The sequence below is a fragment of the Doryrhamphus excisus genome, linkage group LG1 (genome assembly GCF_037039965.1).
Source record: "Doryrhamphus excisus strain RoL-2023G ecotype Guam linkage group LG1, RoL_Dexc_Guam_v1.1, whole genome shotgun sequence".
Lineage (NCBI taxonomy): Eukaryota > Metazoa > Chordata > Actinopteri > Syngnathiformes > Syngnathidae > Doryrhamphus > Doryrhamphus excisus.
Window position 1 is genome coordinate 1,193,172 of NC_136357.1, and position 10,570 is coordinate 1,203,741.

Below are 10,570 nucleotides of genomic sequence, written 5' to 3' on the forward strand. Positions count from 1 at the left end.
TCGTTTCTCCGGGAGCCATTGTGCATTTCAGGCGCATGCTTACATTAAAATGCTTTCAATTGACCCAACAACAAAATGATTCATGAATGCAGTCAGGAAGGTGAGACACGAAGTAATTGGATGTATGCTAATTGGGTTCTGTGCTCATTAGAGGCTATGCAATCATTAGCAACAGGACAATATTCTCCTCACAGTTGGTTGGGAATATCTTTTGGACCCTCATCACCATGGTTTGTTAGCGTTTTTTATTCATAGTCACTGCGTTTCAGACTACAGAAAACCTGTTTATGAAATTTTGTATCCGCTTTTAACATTAGAGCCCTATAGACATAAAATAACACCCCTATAGTCACCTTTACATGCTTATTACTAAACCTAGGCAGGGCCCGGCGGGTAAGTGACCCTGACAGTGTGAGGGTTTAGAGTCGGGTTTCAATCTTGGTGTAGCCAAATAGTGGATAGGATTTTGTATAAAACTTTATCAAGGTCATAAGTTTCTTGGATAAAAGTTCTAGCCGAGTCAAGGGGGGTCTATGGATCTGGTTTCTGGTATTTGCAGAAGATGTGGTCCTGATGGCCTCATGGGGCTGTGAACTTCAGTGTTTACTGGGGCGGTTTGCATCTGAGTGTGAAGCCTCTGCACCTCCAAATCCAAGGCTGAGTTCAAGTATCTCCGGGTAATTAGGGGTGTGAGGCGGACAGGCGGATTGACGATGTATCAGACCCTTGTGGTACCCGAGGACCTATGTTCCCACCCTCACCTATGGTCATGAGCTTTGGGTCTTAGGGTGGCTGGACTCACCCTAAGACAGGGGTCTCAAACTCAATTTACTTAATGTTAGTGCGGCCCGCACCCTTGAGCCGCCGCTAATGGTGTTGGCGTGACCTGTTAGATGGCGCCGCCTCCAGTTCCCACGTGGATGCATTAAAGCTGATAGACGGGATTTATTTACCTAGTAATCAAGTACAAACGAACCAGGGAGTGTTCGTTAGCACTGCGGTGAGAGGCAAGGTGTGGAAGCGTGCAGAACAATTCCACCGTTTTGACTATAGCATGACTTGGGGTCATTTTGGTGGGTCGGACACTCCTGGTCAATGGATCTCACTGTGGTTTGCTGGAGTCCCAAAGCTTTAGAAATTGACTTGCAACCTTTTTCACAATGACTTTTACCACAATTTTCATTAAAAAAAAAATTGGAATGTGGGAGGAAAATGAAATATGGTACCCGTTATGGCATATCACCTCGTACTTCGGTATGTGACAAAAAAAATTAAATAAAATTAATAAAAATAAATAAATTATATTGTATTAGAAAGGCAGGAAGTGAACAAATGTAACAGTTAGTGATTGTAAAAGTACCAGATGGAGGGGTAGGATTTAATAAGCTTTGCTTCTTCCTACTCCTTTTGGACATGTGGAACTGGGAACTGATTATGGGATGCACTCAATTGGAATCTGATGCATGTTCAAATGAAATAAAACCATTACCATTACCATTACAAAACCACAGTAATCCACGCATGCAAACCCACGCATGCACACAGAGATGCCTGAGCAGGGAATCATAACCAGGTCTCTTGTCTGCGTGGCCAGCACACTAACCCCTCTGTCACCATGCAGCCTCCCACCCCCACTCATTCATCACCGATCAAAGTGTTTGCCTTCCAACAAGACAAACACGCTGCTTCCGTGTGTGTTTGTCCTCGTTTTCTACCACATGGCACACTGTCGGAATGTCTTGCGACATTTGACATGTTCCACACTGTCAGACAAAGACTCATCTTCACAGAACATCTTAACTGAGGAGGCGTCTTTCTCAAGGACACGGTCGGTTTTCTGTGCCTCACTCTGAGAAGATGAGTCAAGCGTGTTGGGTGCTCTCCTTTCCCAGCATATGTTGCACTGGGAGTCCTCAATGTGCTCCCCCGTGCAGTATAGCTCTACCTCCTATTGCTTCATGGTGTCCTCGGCATACTGAAATACTTACTGAAATATTATTTTTCTCAGCGGCACGGTGGTCAAGTGGTTAGCGCGCAGACCTCACAGCTAGGGGACCAGGGTTCAATTCCACCCTCGGCCATCTCTGTGTGGAGTTTGCATGTTCTCCCCGTGCATGCGTGGGTTTTCTCCTGGTACTCCGGTTTCCTCCCACATTCCAAAAACATGCTAGGTTAATTAGCCACTCCAAATTGTCCATAGGTATGAATGTGAGTGTGAATGGTTGTTTGTCTATATGTGCCCTGGGATTGGCTGGCGACCAGTCCAGGGTGTACCCCGCCTCTCTCCCGAAGACAGCTGGGATAGGCTCCAGCACCCCTATACCACTTACCCCTAGGATAAGTGGTAGAAAATGAATAAATGAATGATTCGGTTGAGCTGGTTTAATTATACCTCTTGAGTGTTAAGTTGGTGTGTGATGAGTTTAGTGTTCTTTGTAAGAATGCATGCGTGGGTTTTCTCCGAGGGTTCAATTCCACCCTCGGCCATCTCATGTTCTCCCCGTGCATGCGTGGGTTTTCTCCGGGTACTCCGGTTTCCTCCCACATTCCAAAAACATGCTAGGTTAATTAGCCACTCCAAATTGTCCATAGGTATGAATGTGAGTGTGAATGGTTGTTTGTCTATATGTGCCCTGGGATTGGCTGGCGACCAGTCCAGGGTGTACCCCGCCCCTCGCCCGAAGACAGCTGGGATAGACTCCAGCACCCCCGCGTCCCTTGTAAGGAAAAAGCAGTAGAAAATGAATGAATTAATTATTTTTCTCATAATATTGCTAGGTTATTCTCATAAAATTGCAACTTTTTTTCCTCCTCATTGCATTACAGATTATTCCCTAAATATATATATATTTTTGGTTAATTTTCATTTCTGATGTTTTTTTTTAATTTTTATTTAAAACTATTTCAACTATCCTCTTGTAAAACAGAAATCCTATGGAACTGAAATCTCACAGTGAGTTCTGGAGCCAATTAACCACAATAAACAAGGGCTTACTGTACACGGTAATGCAGAGACTGTGTGCTAAAAGTAACAATTCGGACAAGAGAGCAGCTGCAAACGGCTCGCTAAATAACACACCAGCCTTTGTGGTGCATTATGGGACTAAAACATCCATAATGCAGCAAGCACATTTGTAAGAACGCATCACTCTTTGCGTTCATTCTTCTAAGTCTTGCCTCAGTCAAATTTATTCTGCTTCATGATGTTTATCTCCGCTCTCTAGCATAAGGAGCCATGGAGGAGAGGCTGGGACCCCCTGCTGATACACCAGCACCAAATGAGAAAATACATTCCATCAGTTGTGCCCAAAGCAATCAGATTGCTGCTATGTAATCACCTTCCTCCTGGGCCTGCTTTCCCCATGTCTGCCTTTGGAAGGATGAAGGCTGGCTGGTAGGCAAACTAATTGCAGTGCTGCTGTTTGGGGGTGCGGTGGGTGCACACGGATGCTGCCTTCACCACCACCACCAAATCCATCGACATGATTATTCCTACCTTTGGTAGGAAAGACACAAAGTTGACATGCAGTGGTGTGAAATAGTGTAGTGTAGTGCCCCCCTTTCCTGACTTCAGTTTCTTAGCAAAATAGCCTCAAACCATCACACTACCACCGCCATGTTTTACTGTTGCTATGATATTCTTTTTCTTAAGTGTGCTGTTGCTTTCGGCGGTCGAGTGGTTAGCGCGCAGACCTCACAGCTAGGAGACCATCCCCATGAACTCCCCATCCTTGTTGCAAGCCTGTTGCTTTCTTGTCTTCTAATGGGGATTTTTTTTAGATATCCTTCACATCCTTAACCTAATTGGGGACTTCTAGTGGAGATTACAGGCTATGCTTTAACTAATTATCCATCCATTGATCCATCTATCTATCCAATTATCCATCCATCCACCCAATTATCCATCCATCCATCGATTACCCATCCATCGATCTATCTATCCATCCATCCATCCATCGATTATCCATCTATCTATCTAATTATCCATCCATCTATCTATCCAATTATCCATCCATCCAATTATCCATCCATCAATCATCGATATATCCATCGATCTATCCATCCATCGATTATCCATCCATCTAATTATCCATCCATCTAGCTATCTATCTAATCATCCATCTATCCATCCGTCTATCTATCCAATTTTCCATCCATCCAATTATCAATCCATCGATCTATCCATCCATCCATCGATTATCCATCCATCTATCTAATTATCCATCTAGCTATCTATCTAATCATCCATTTATCCATCTAATTATCCATCCATCCAATTATCCATCCATCGATTATCCATCCATTCATCCATCGATCCATCGATTATCCATCCATCCATCCATCCATCTATCTATTCAATTATCCATCAATCCATCCATCCATCGATTATCCATCCATCTAGCTAGCTATCTAATCATCCATCTATCAATCCAATTATCCATCCATCCATCGATTATCCATCCATCAATTTATCCATCCATCTATCTATCTATCCAATTATCCATCCATCCATCCATCTATCTATTCATCCATCCATCCATCTATCTATCCAATTATCCATCCATCTATCTATCCATCCATCCATCTATCCATCGATTATCCATCCATCTATCTAATGATCCATCCATCCATCCATCCATCCATCCATCCATCGATTATCCATCCATCTATTTATCTATCTAATGATCCATCCATCTATTTATCTATCTAATGATCCATCCATCCATCCATCTATTTATCTATCTAATGATCCATCCATCCATCCATCTATTTATCTATCTAATGATCCATCCATCCATCCATCTATCTATCTAAAGTAATGCTCTAGCTGAGAAAAATGTACATTTAAACCCCCACGATGCCCAGATACGTCTGAGCTCCTCACCCCCACGGAGGAAACTCATTTCAACCGCTTGCGTCTGCCTTCTCTTTCTTTCGGTCACGACCCAAAGCTCATTAGAGAATTAGAGAAGCCACTCGCACAATAACAACCCTCCAACAATAGCGAATAGCCAAACACCTTGAAAGGATGCAAGATAAGACAGGAGAATATGACATCATCACAGTGAAAAAGAGCCTGCAGATTGTATAATAATATGAAAAACTGAAAAACAATTACACATCCTTTGAATGTGACGGAAGCCTCTGAGGATTTGGCACATTTGGTTCCCGCATGGGATAAATAGTTTGCTTCTATAAGCAGCTCATGTTATGAAAACAATGGCGTGCCTTCTTTGCAGCATAATAACATTTCCTCTTTCTGTAACGCAGGCGTGAGGAGCCCCGTTTGCTTCTTCACAAGCCTGACCACGTCTCACTGCTATCACATTATTTAATACGGCTTACAATAATAATCATGGACTACATTTTTACTGCACCCAAAACACTCCCAATGAAGCGAAGCCATTATCCATTAGCCATATCCATGAAAGTCACGGCCAAGCTAATGAAGTACTATTTCAAACGTTACAACGCCATTACAGATACAGCGTTTACAATTGTAAATACTTCATGGTGGTATATTTGAAAATGATATGTTATTTGGAGGTAAAACAAGCTTTTTGGTATTGTTTATGTTGGTATAGTTTACATATTTGAGCGGTCACAAAAATACATTTTCTCTTTTTTCTAGTCCATTCATCCGTTTTCCATGCCGCTTATTCTGACTGACTTTGACCGAGAAGCGTGGTACATTCCGGACTAGTCGCCAGCCAATCACAAGCAGTGTTGGGCACGTTACTTTAAAAAAGTCATTAGTTAAAGTTACTAGTTACTTCTCAAAATAAGTAACTGAGTTACTAACTGAGTTAATCCACTACAAAAGCAACGAGTTACCAGTAAAAGTAGTGTCTGTACTTCCATTTGGCAAACGCTGTTTGGACGCCCAAACAGTGGACACCCGCCCACCCAAGTTATCTGATTGGCCGAAGACGTAATTTTACGAAACGTTAGCCAATCCCCATTGCCGATGTGCTCTAAACACCCGCCCACTCAAGTTGTCTGATTGGCCGAAGACGCAATTTTACGAAACTTTAGCCCATCCCCATTGCTTATGTGCTCTAAACACCCGCCCACTCAAGTTCTCTGATTGGCTGAAGACGCAATCTTACTAAAACCTTAGCCAATCGTCATTGCTTATGTGCTCTAAACACCCGCCCACTCAAGTTCTCTGATTGGCCGAAGACGCAATTTTACGAAACCTTAGCCCATCCCCATTGCTTATGTGCTCTAAACACCCGCCTACTCAAGTTCTCTGATTGGCTGAAGACGCAATCTTACTAAAACCTTAGCCAATCGTCATTGCTTATGTGGTTATCTCTCCCCCTCGTCACGCTGCAACACTTTTTTTTTTAAATATTATATTACAAGCTTCAATTGTACAAAACAATAACAATATAAGCAGAATTACAGGAACATAAAAGTGCAATTCTACAGAACAATATCAACATAAATAAAAATAAAAAACTAAATAACAAAGAAATTGCTTGAAAATAAGAACAACAAAATAAAAATAGAAAACGTGTCACTTAAGCTTGTTCCTCAAATGAATTGTTTTCAGAACGTTCTCCAATGTATGAAAGGTTTTCAGTGCTTTTCTGGTTTTGAATATCAGTTTCAGTGATTCATAGAATATTTTCAGTTCAGAAGAAAACCGGTGAATATTTGGCTTGCATAACATGACTCTGGATTTGTGAATATGCTGCAACACTCTCACTGCGCTGCATATTAGTTATGTGATATATATATATTTTTTTTTTAGGTGGCTTCAGTAACGGGGTGTCGAAAATGGTAACGGCGTTATGCTGACAGTAAAAGTAATTAGTTAGATTACCCGTTATGGAAAAAAGTAAAACAACAACGTTATTTTAAAATTCCCATCACTGGTAGTAGTTCATGTCTAGGGGGCGGCAATAATGTTAAAAACTACATTTAGAAGGTCCTAAACAGGTTTTCTATGCTCCATATTCCATTTATACATAAGGACTCCTACTTTGCAGAAATTCACTTAGCACGTTAGGATGTGGGACCAGTTAACCAGCATAAATGAAGGATTCACTGATCACAAGGTACCTTTTTCTAGTCAGGAGCTGATATTTTCCTGAAACTTGCCTACCAACAGATTAAAGGGAGAAATTAAAGGTCTTTTTCTGATGAAAAACAGGAGCCTAATGTTTCTTTTGCTAGGTTCCATGTTTATGAAGCCACAGAACAATATTCTGTGTGCAGTGAAAAAAATCTACTTTTGAAAAATGGTCGGGATTGTTAAACATCCTGCCAAAAAGCCAAAGAAAAACCTAAATACAGAAAGAAATCAGTCTTTGGAAGCGTGGTACAGTTCAGATCTTGCGTTGTGTGTGCTGGTGGTAGTGTTGTGTGAATTTATATTATTATATTAATATTTCTTTTAAAAACATTCTACTTGCAATCTCCTTGCATGTCAATATCTGAGAAGATGTTCTTCTGTTTCACCTCTTCCCCCGTGTCCTCCTGACACTGCAGACTTTATTAACATGATGAAAAAAAAAAAGTTCACACAGATCGTAAAGGTTAGATCTCTGGGGTCCCTGGGAGATATTACACTTCACGAGTCCCCGGTTCATCACCTCAAGTTCATCCCATCCCTGACACACCTTTCCCCTCCTCCTGACTGACTTCAGGTTTTTCCCATCGGCATTATTGGCTGCTTATTGCCTCTGTTCAGGAAGTCACTGTCGTCATTGATTTTCTACAAGCTTCCTGTTGTGATGAGGGGTTTCGGTTCTTGGAACCCTGCAGCGACAGCCCTAAATAATCCTTTTCATTAAAGCTTTTGCCATCATGCTCTTCAACAGCACATCCTGCCTTCGTGGGATATCAGAGGATTAGGAATTGTAGGGTTGTTGTTGATCCATTTTTAGCAAACCGTGGTTACATATGCTGGGGATATTTTGTGCTTTAAAAACCATGCCGGGTGCCAGGGACAGTTTAAGGCTGTCTTTGACATGATTAGCTGTGGACATTGGGCATGTGGAATGAAGCTGATAATGAGACTGTGGTTTCAATGTACCATAATCCTCCATTTATGCTGGTTAACTGGTCCCACACCCGGACGTGCTAAGTGAATTTCTGCAAAGTAGGAGTCCTTATGTATAAATGGAATATTTTCATAGTTTTCAAACTTTTTTAGGACCTTCTAAATGTAGTTTTTAACATTATTGGCGCCCCCTAGACATGAACTACTACCAGTGATGGGAATAACTGCGTTTAAAATAACGGCGTTAGTAACGCCGTTACTTTTTTCAGTAACAGGTAATCTAACTAATTACTTTTACTGTCAGCATAACGCCGTTACCATTTTCGACACCCCCGTTACTGCACGTTACTAAAAATATATCGCTTCATAACTAATCTGCAGCGCAGTGAGAGTGTTGCAAAGTGAGAAGGGAGGGGGTGAGATAACCACATAAACAATGAGGATTGGCTCAGGTTTTCGTAAAATTGCATCTTCAGCCAATCAGAGAACTTGAGTGGGCGGGTGTTTAGACTACATACACAATGAGGATTGGCTAACATTTCGTAAAATTGCGTCTTCGGCCAATCAGAGAACTTAGATGGGCGGGTGTTTAGAGCACATAAGCAGTATGATTGCGTTTTCAGCCAATCATAGAACTTGGGTGGGCGGGTGTTTAGAGCACATAAGCAATGAGGATTGGCTAAGTTTTAGTAAGATTGCTTTTTCGACCAATCATAGAACTTGGATGGGCGGGTGTTTAGAGCAAGTCCAAACAGCGTTTGCCAAATGGAAGTACAGACACTACTTTAACCTCGTTGATGTCAAAGGTAAAATGTACTTTATGTCCCCGAAAAAAAACTTTCACCACGTCTTGTGTGAGCAACTGGTTTTTTTTGGGGTTGGGGGGGCAATAGTTACTTTTATTGGTAACTAGTTACTTTTGTAGTGGAGTAACTTTTTTGAGAAGTAACTAGCTAACTAACTAGAACTAACTAACTAGAACTAATTACTTTTTTAAAGTAACATGCCCAACATTGACTACTACCATTCAGGTGATGGGGAAGACCTGCCTTGGAATCTCCACTTGTTTGCATGTTCTCCCCGTGTGTTTGTGGTACTCACGGGTACTCCGCGTTCCTCTCACATTCCAAAAACATACGTTAGCTTCCTTGGTGACTGCAAATTTTCCATGGTTGTTCGGCTGGGATAGGCTCCAGCATACCTGTGTGACTCTGATGACGATAAGCTAAACTGTGAATTATTATGTCAGATAATAAGTGTGTAAAGGTGACAATAGGGGTGTTATTTCATGTCTAGGGCAGTCTAATAATATGAAAAAGCATATTTGGAGGTTTTAAACAGGTATTCTAAGCGCTAACTACAAAAATATTTCACTTATGAATGAGGAATCCTTTGGCCAGGACTTGAAGCAATTATTCATTATACAATATATATTATACATTATACATTATTCAATTATTTATCATTCCATTATGAAGAAGCAAGAGATTGTGTTGTGTGAAGCTGAACTTCCTCGAAGCTGGGGGTGGAAGAGGGGAGCTGTCTATTTGACAAGTTGGAGAGTGGGTGAAGACAACATCCCCTTACTTTGGGAGGCAACAGTTCTTTCCTTCATGGCGCCCTTCGCCTGTTTGAACGTGGTCATGCTTCTTTTTCTGCAGGCTCAGTGTGCTGCTTATTGATTTAGGAGACATGGCTGTCTCAGCTGGTAAATTAGTATACATAAAAATAGAAAATAATCCATTTAGGACAGAAATAAGACTCCTAATCATATATGTTGCTGTTAATGTCTTCCGGTGAGAGACAAACAGGAAATGGCTTCAGGGGTTCAGAGTTGACTTTTATATTGGTGCGGGTTACGGCTGCAACGCTAGTCGCTAGGTTGTGAAATCGCTCCGGCGATCAAGTCTGGTGCTTGTGTGTCTCAACATTACTGACACCTAGTGACCAGTTAAGAATACTGCATATCACGGCAGCGTATTTGTGCTTGTCAAACCTTCTGTTTCCCGTATTTTAACTTGTTGGGTTTATTTAATGCCTGCTTTTTATTCCCTCGGCCAACCTGTATGCACCTTTCGCCACCTACACCTTTTTTCAGTCATCCCGCCTCCGCCGACGGAGCCTCTTCCTCTGACACTTCTGTGTCAAACTTGTTTCATTCACACCTCCAGTACCTGAGTCTCTGTGATGCTGTTATCCAGACGATGAAAGGCAAAATTACTGCAACGAGGAAAGAACAGAAGGACGTCCATCTGTTCCGTAGTGACACAAAGCGCTGGCGGCTGTCTCTGTGTTCATTGACTTGTATCTTGTTGATGTCTGTGTCACACGGTGACAAACGCTTTGGCAGATTTAAGTAAATGAGTAAAAATAATTTTTCATTGCTCAAAAACGCAGGATCATCTTTTCAAAACGACATAGGCTGTCAAAATGGATGGTGTTTATTATTATCTCAAATAAAAAATAAAAATTCCTTTGCATAATATGACTTTATTGAAGAAATCTCTACGGGGGTTACTATTTTATACAGTACGGTAGTTTGAAATCTGTAGTGCT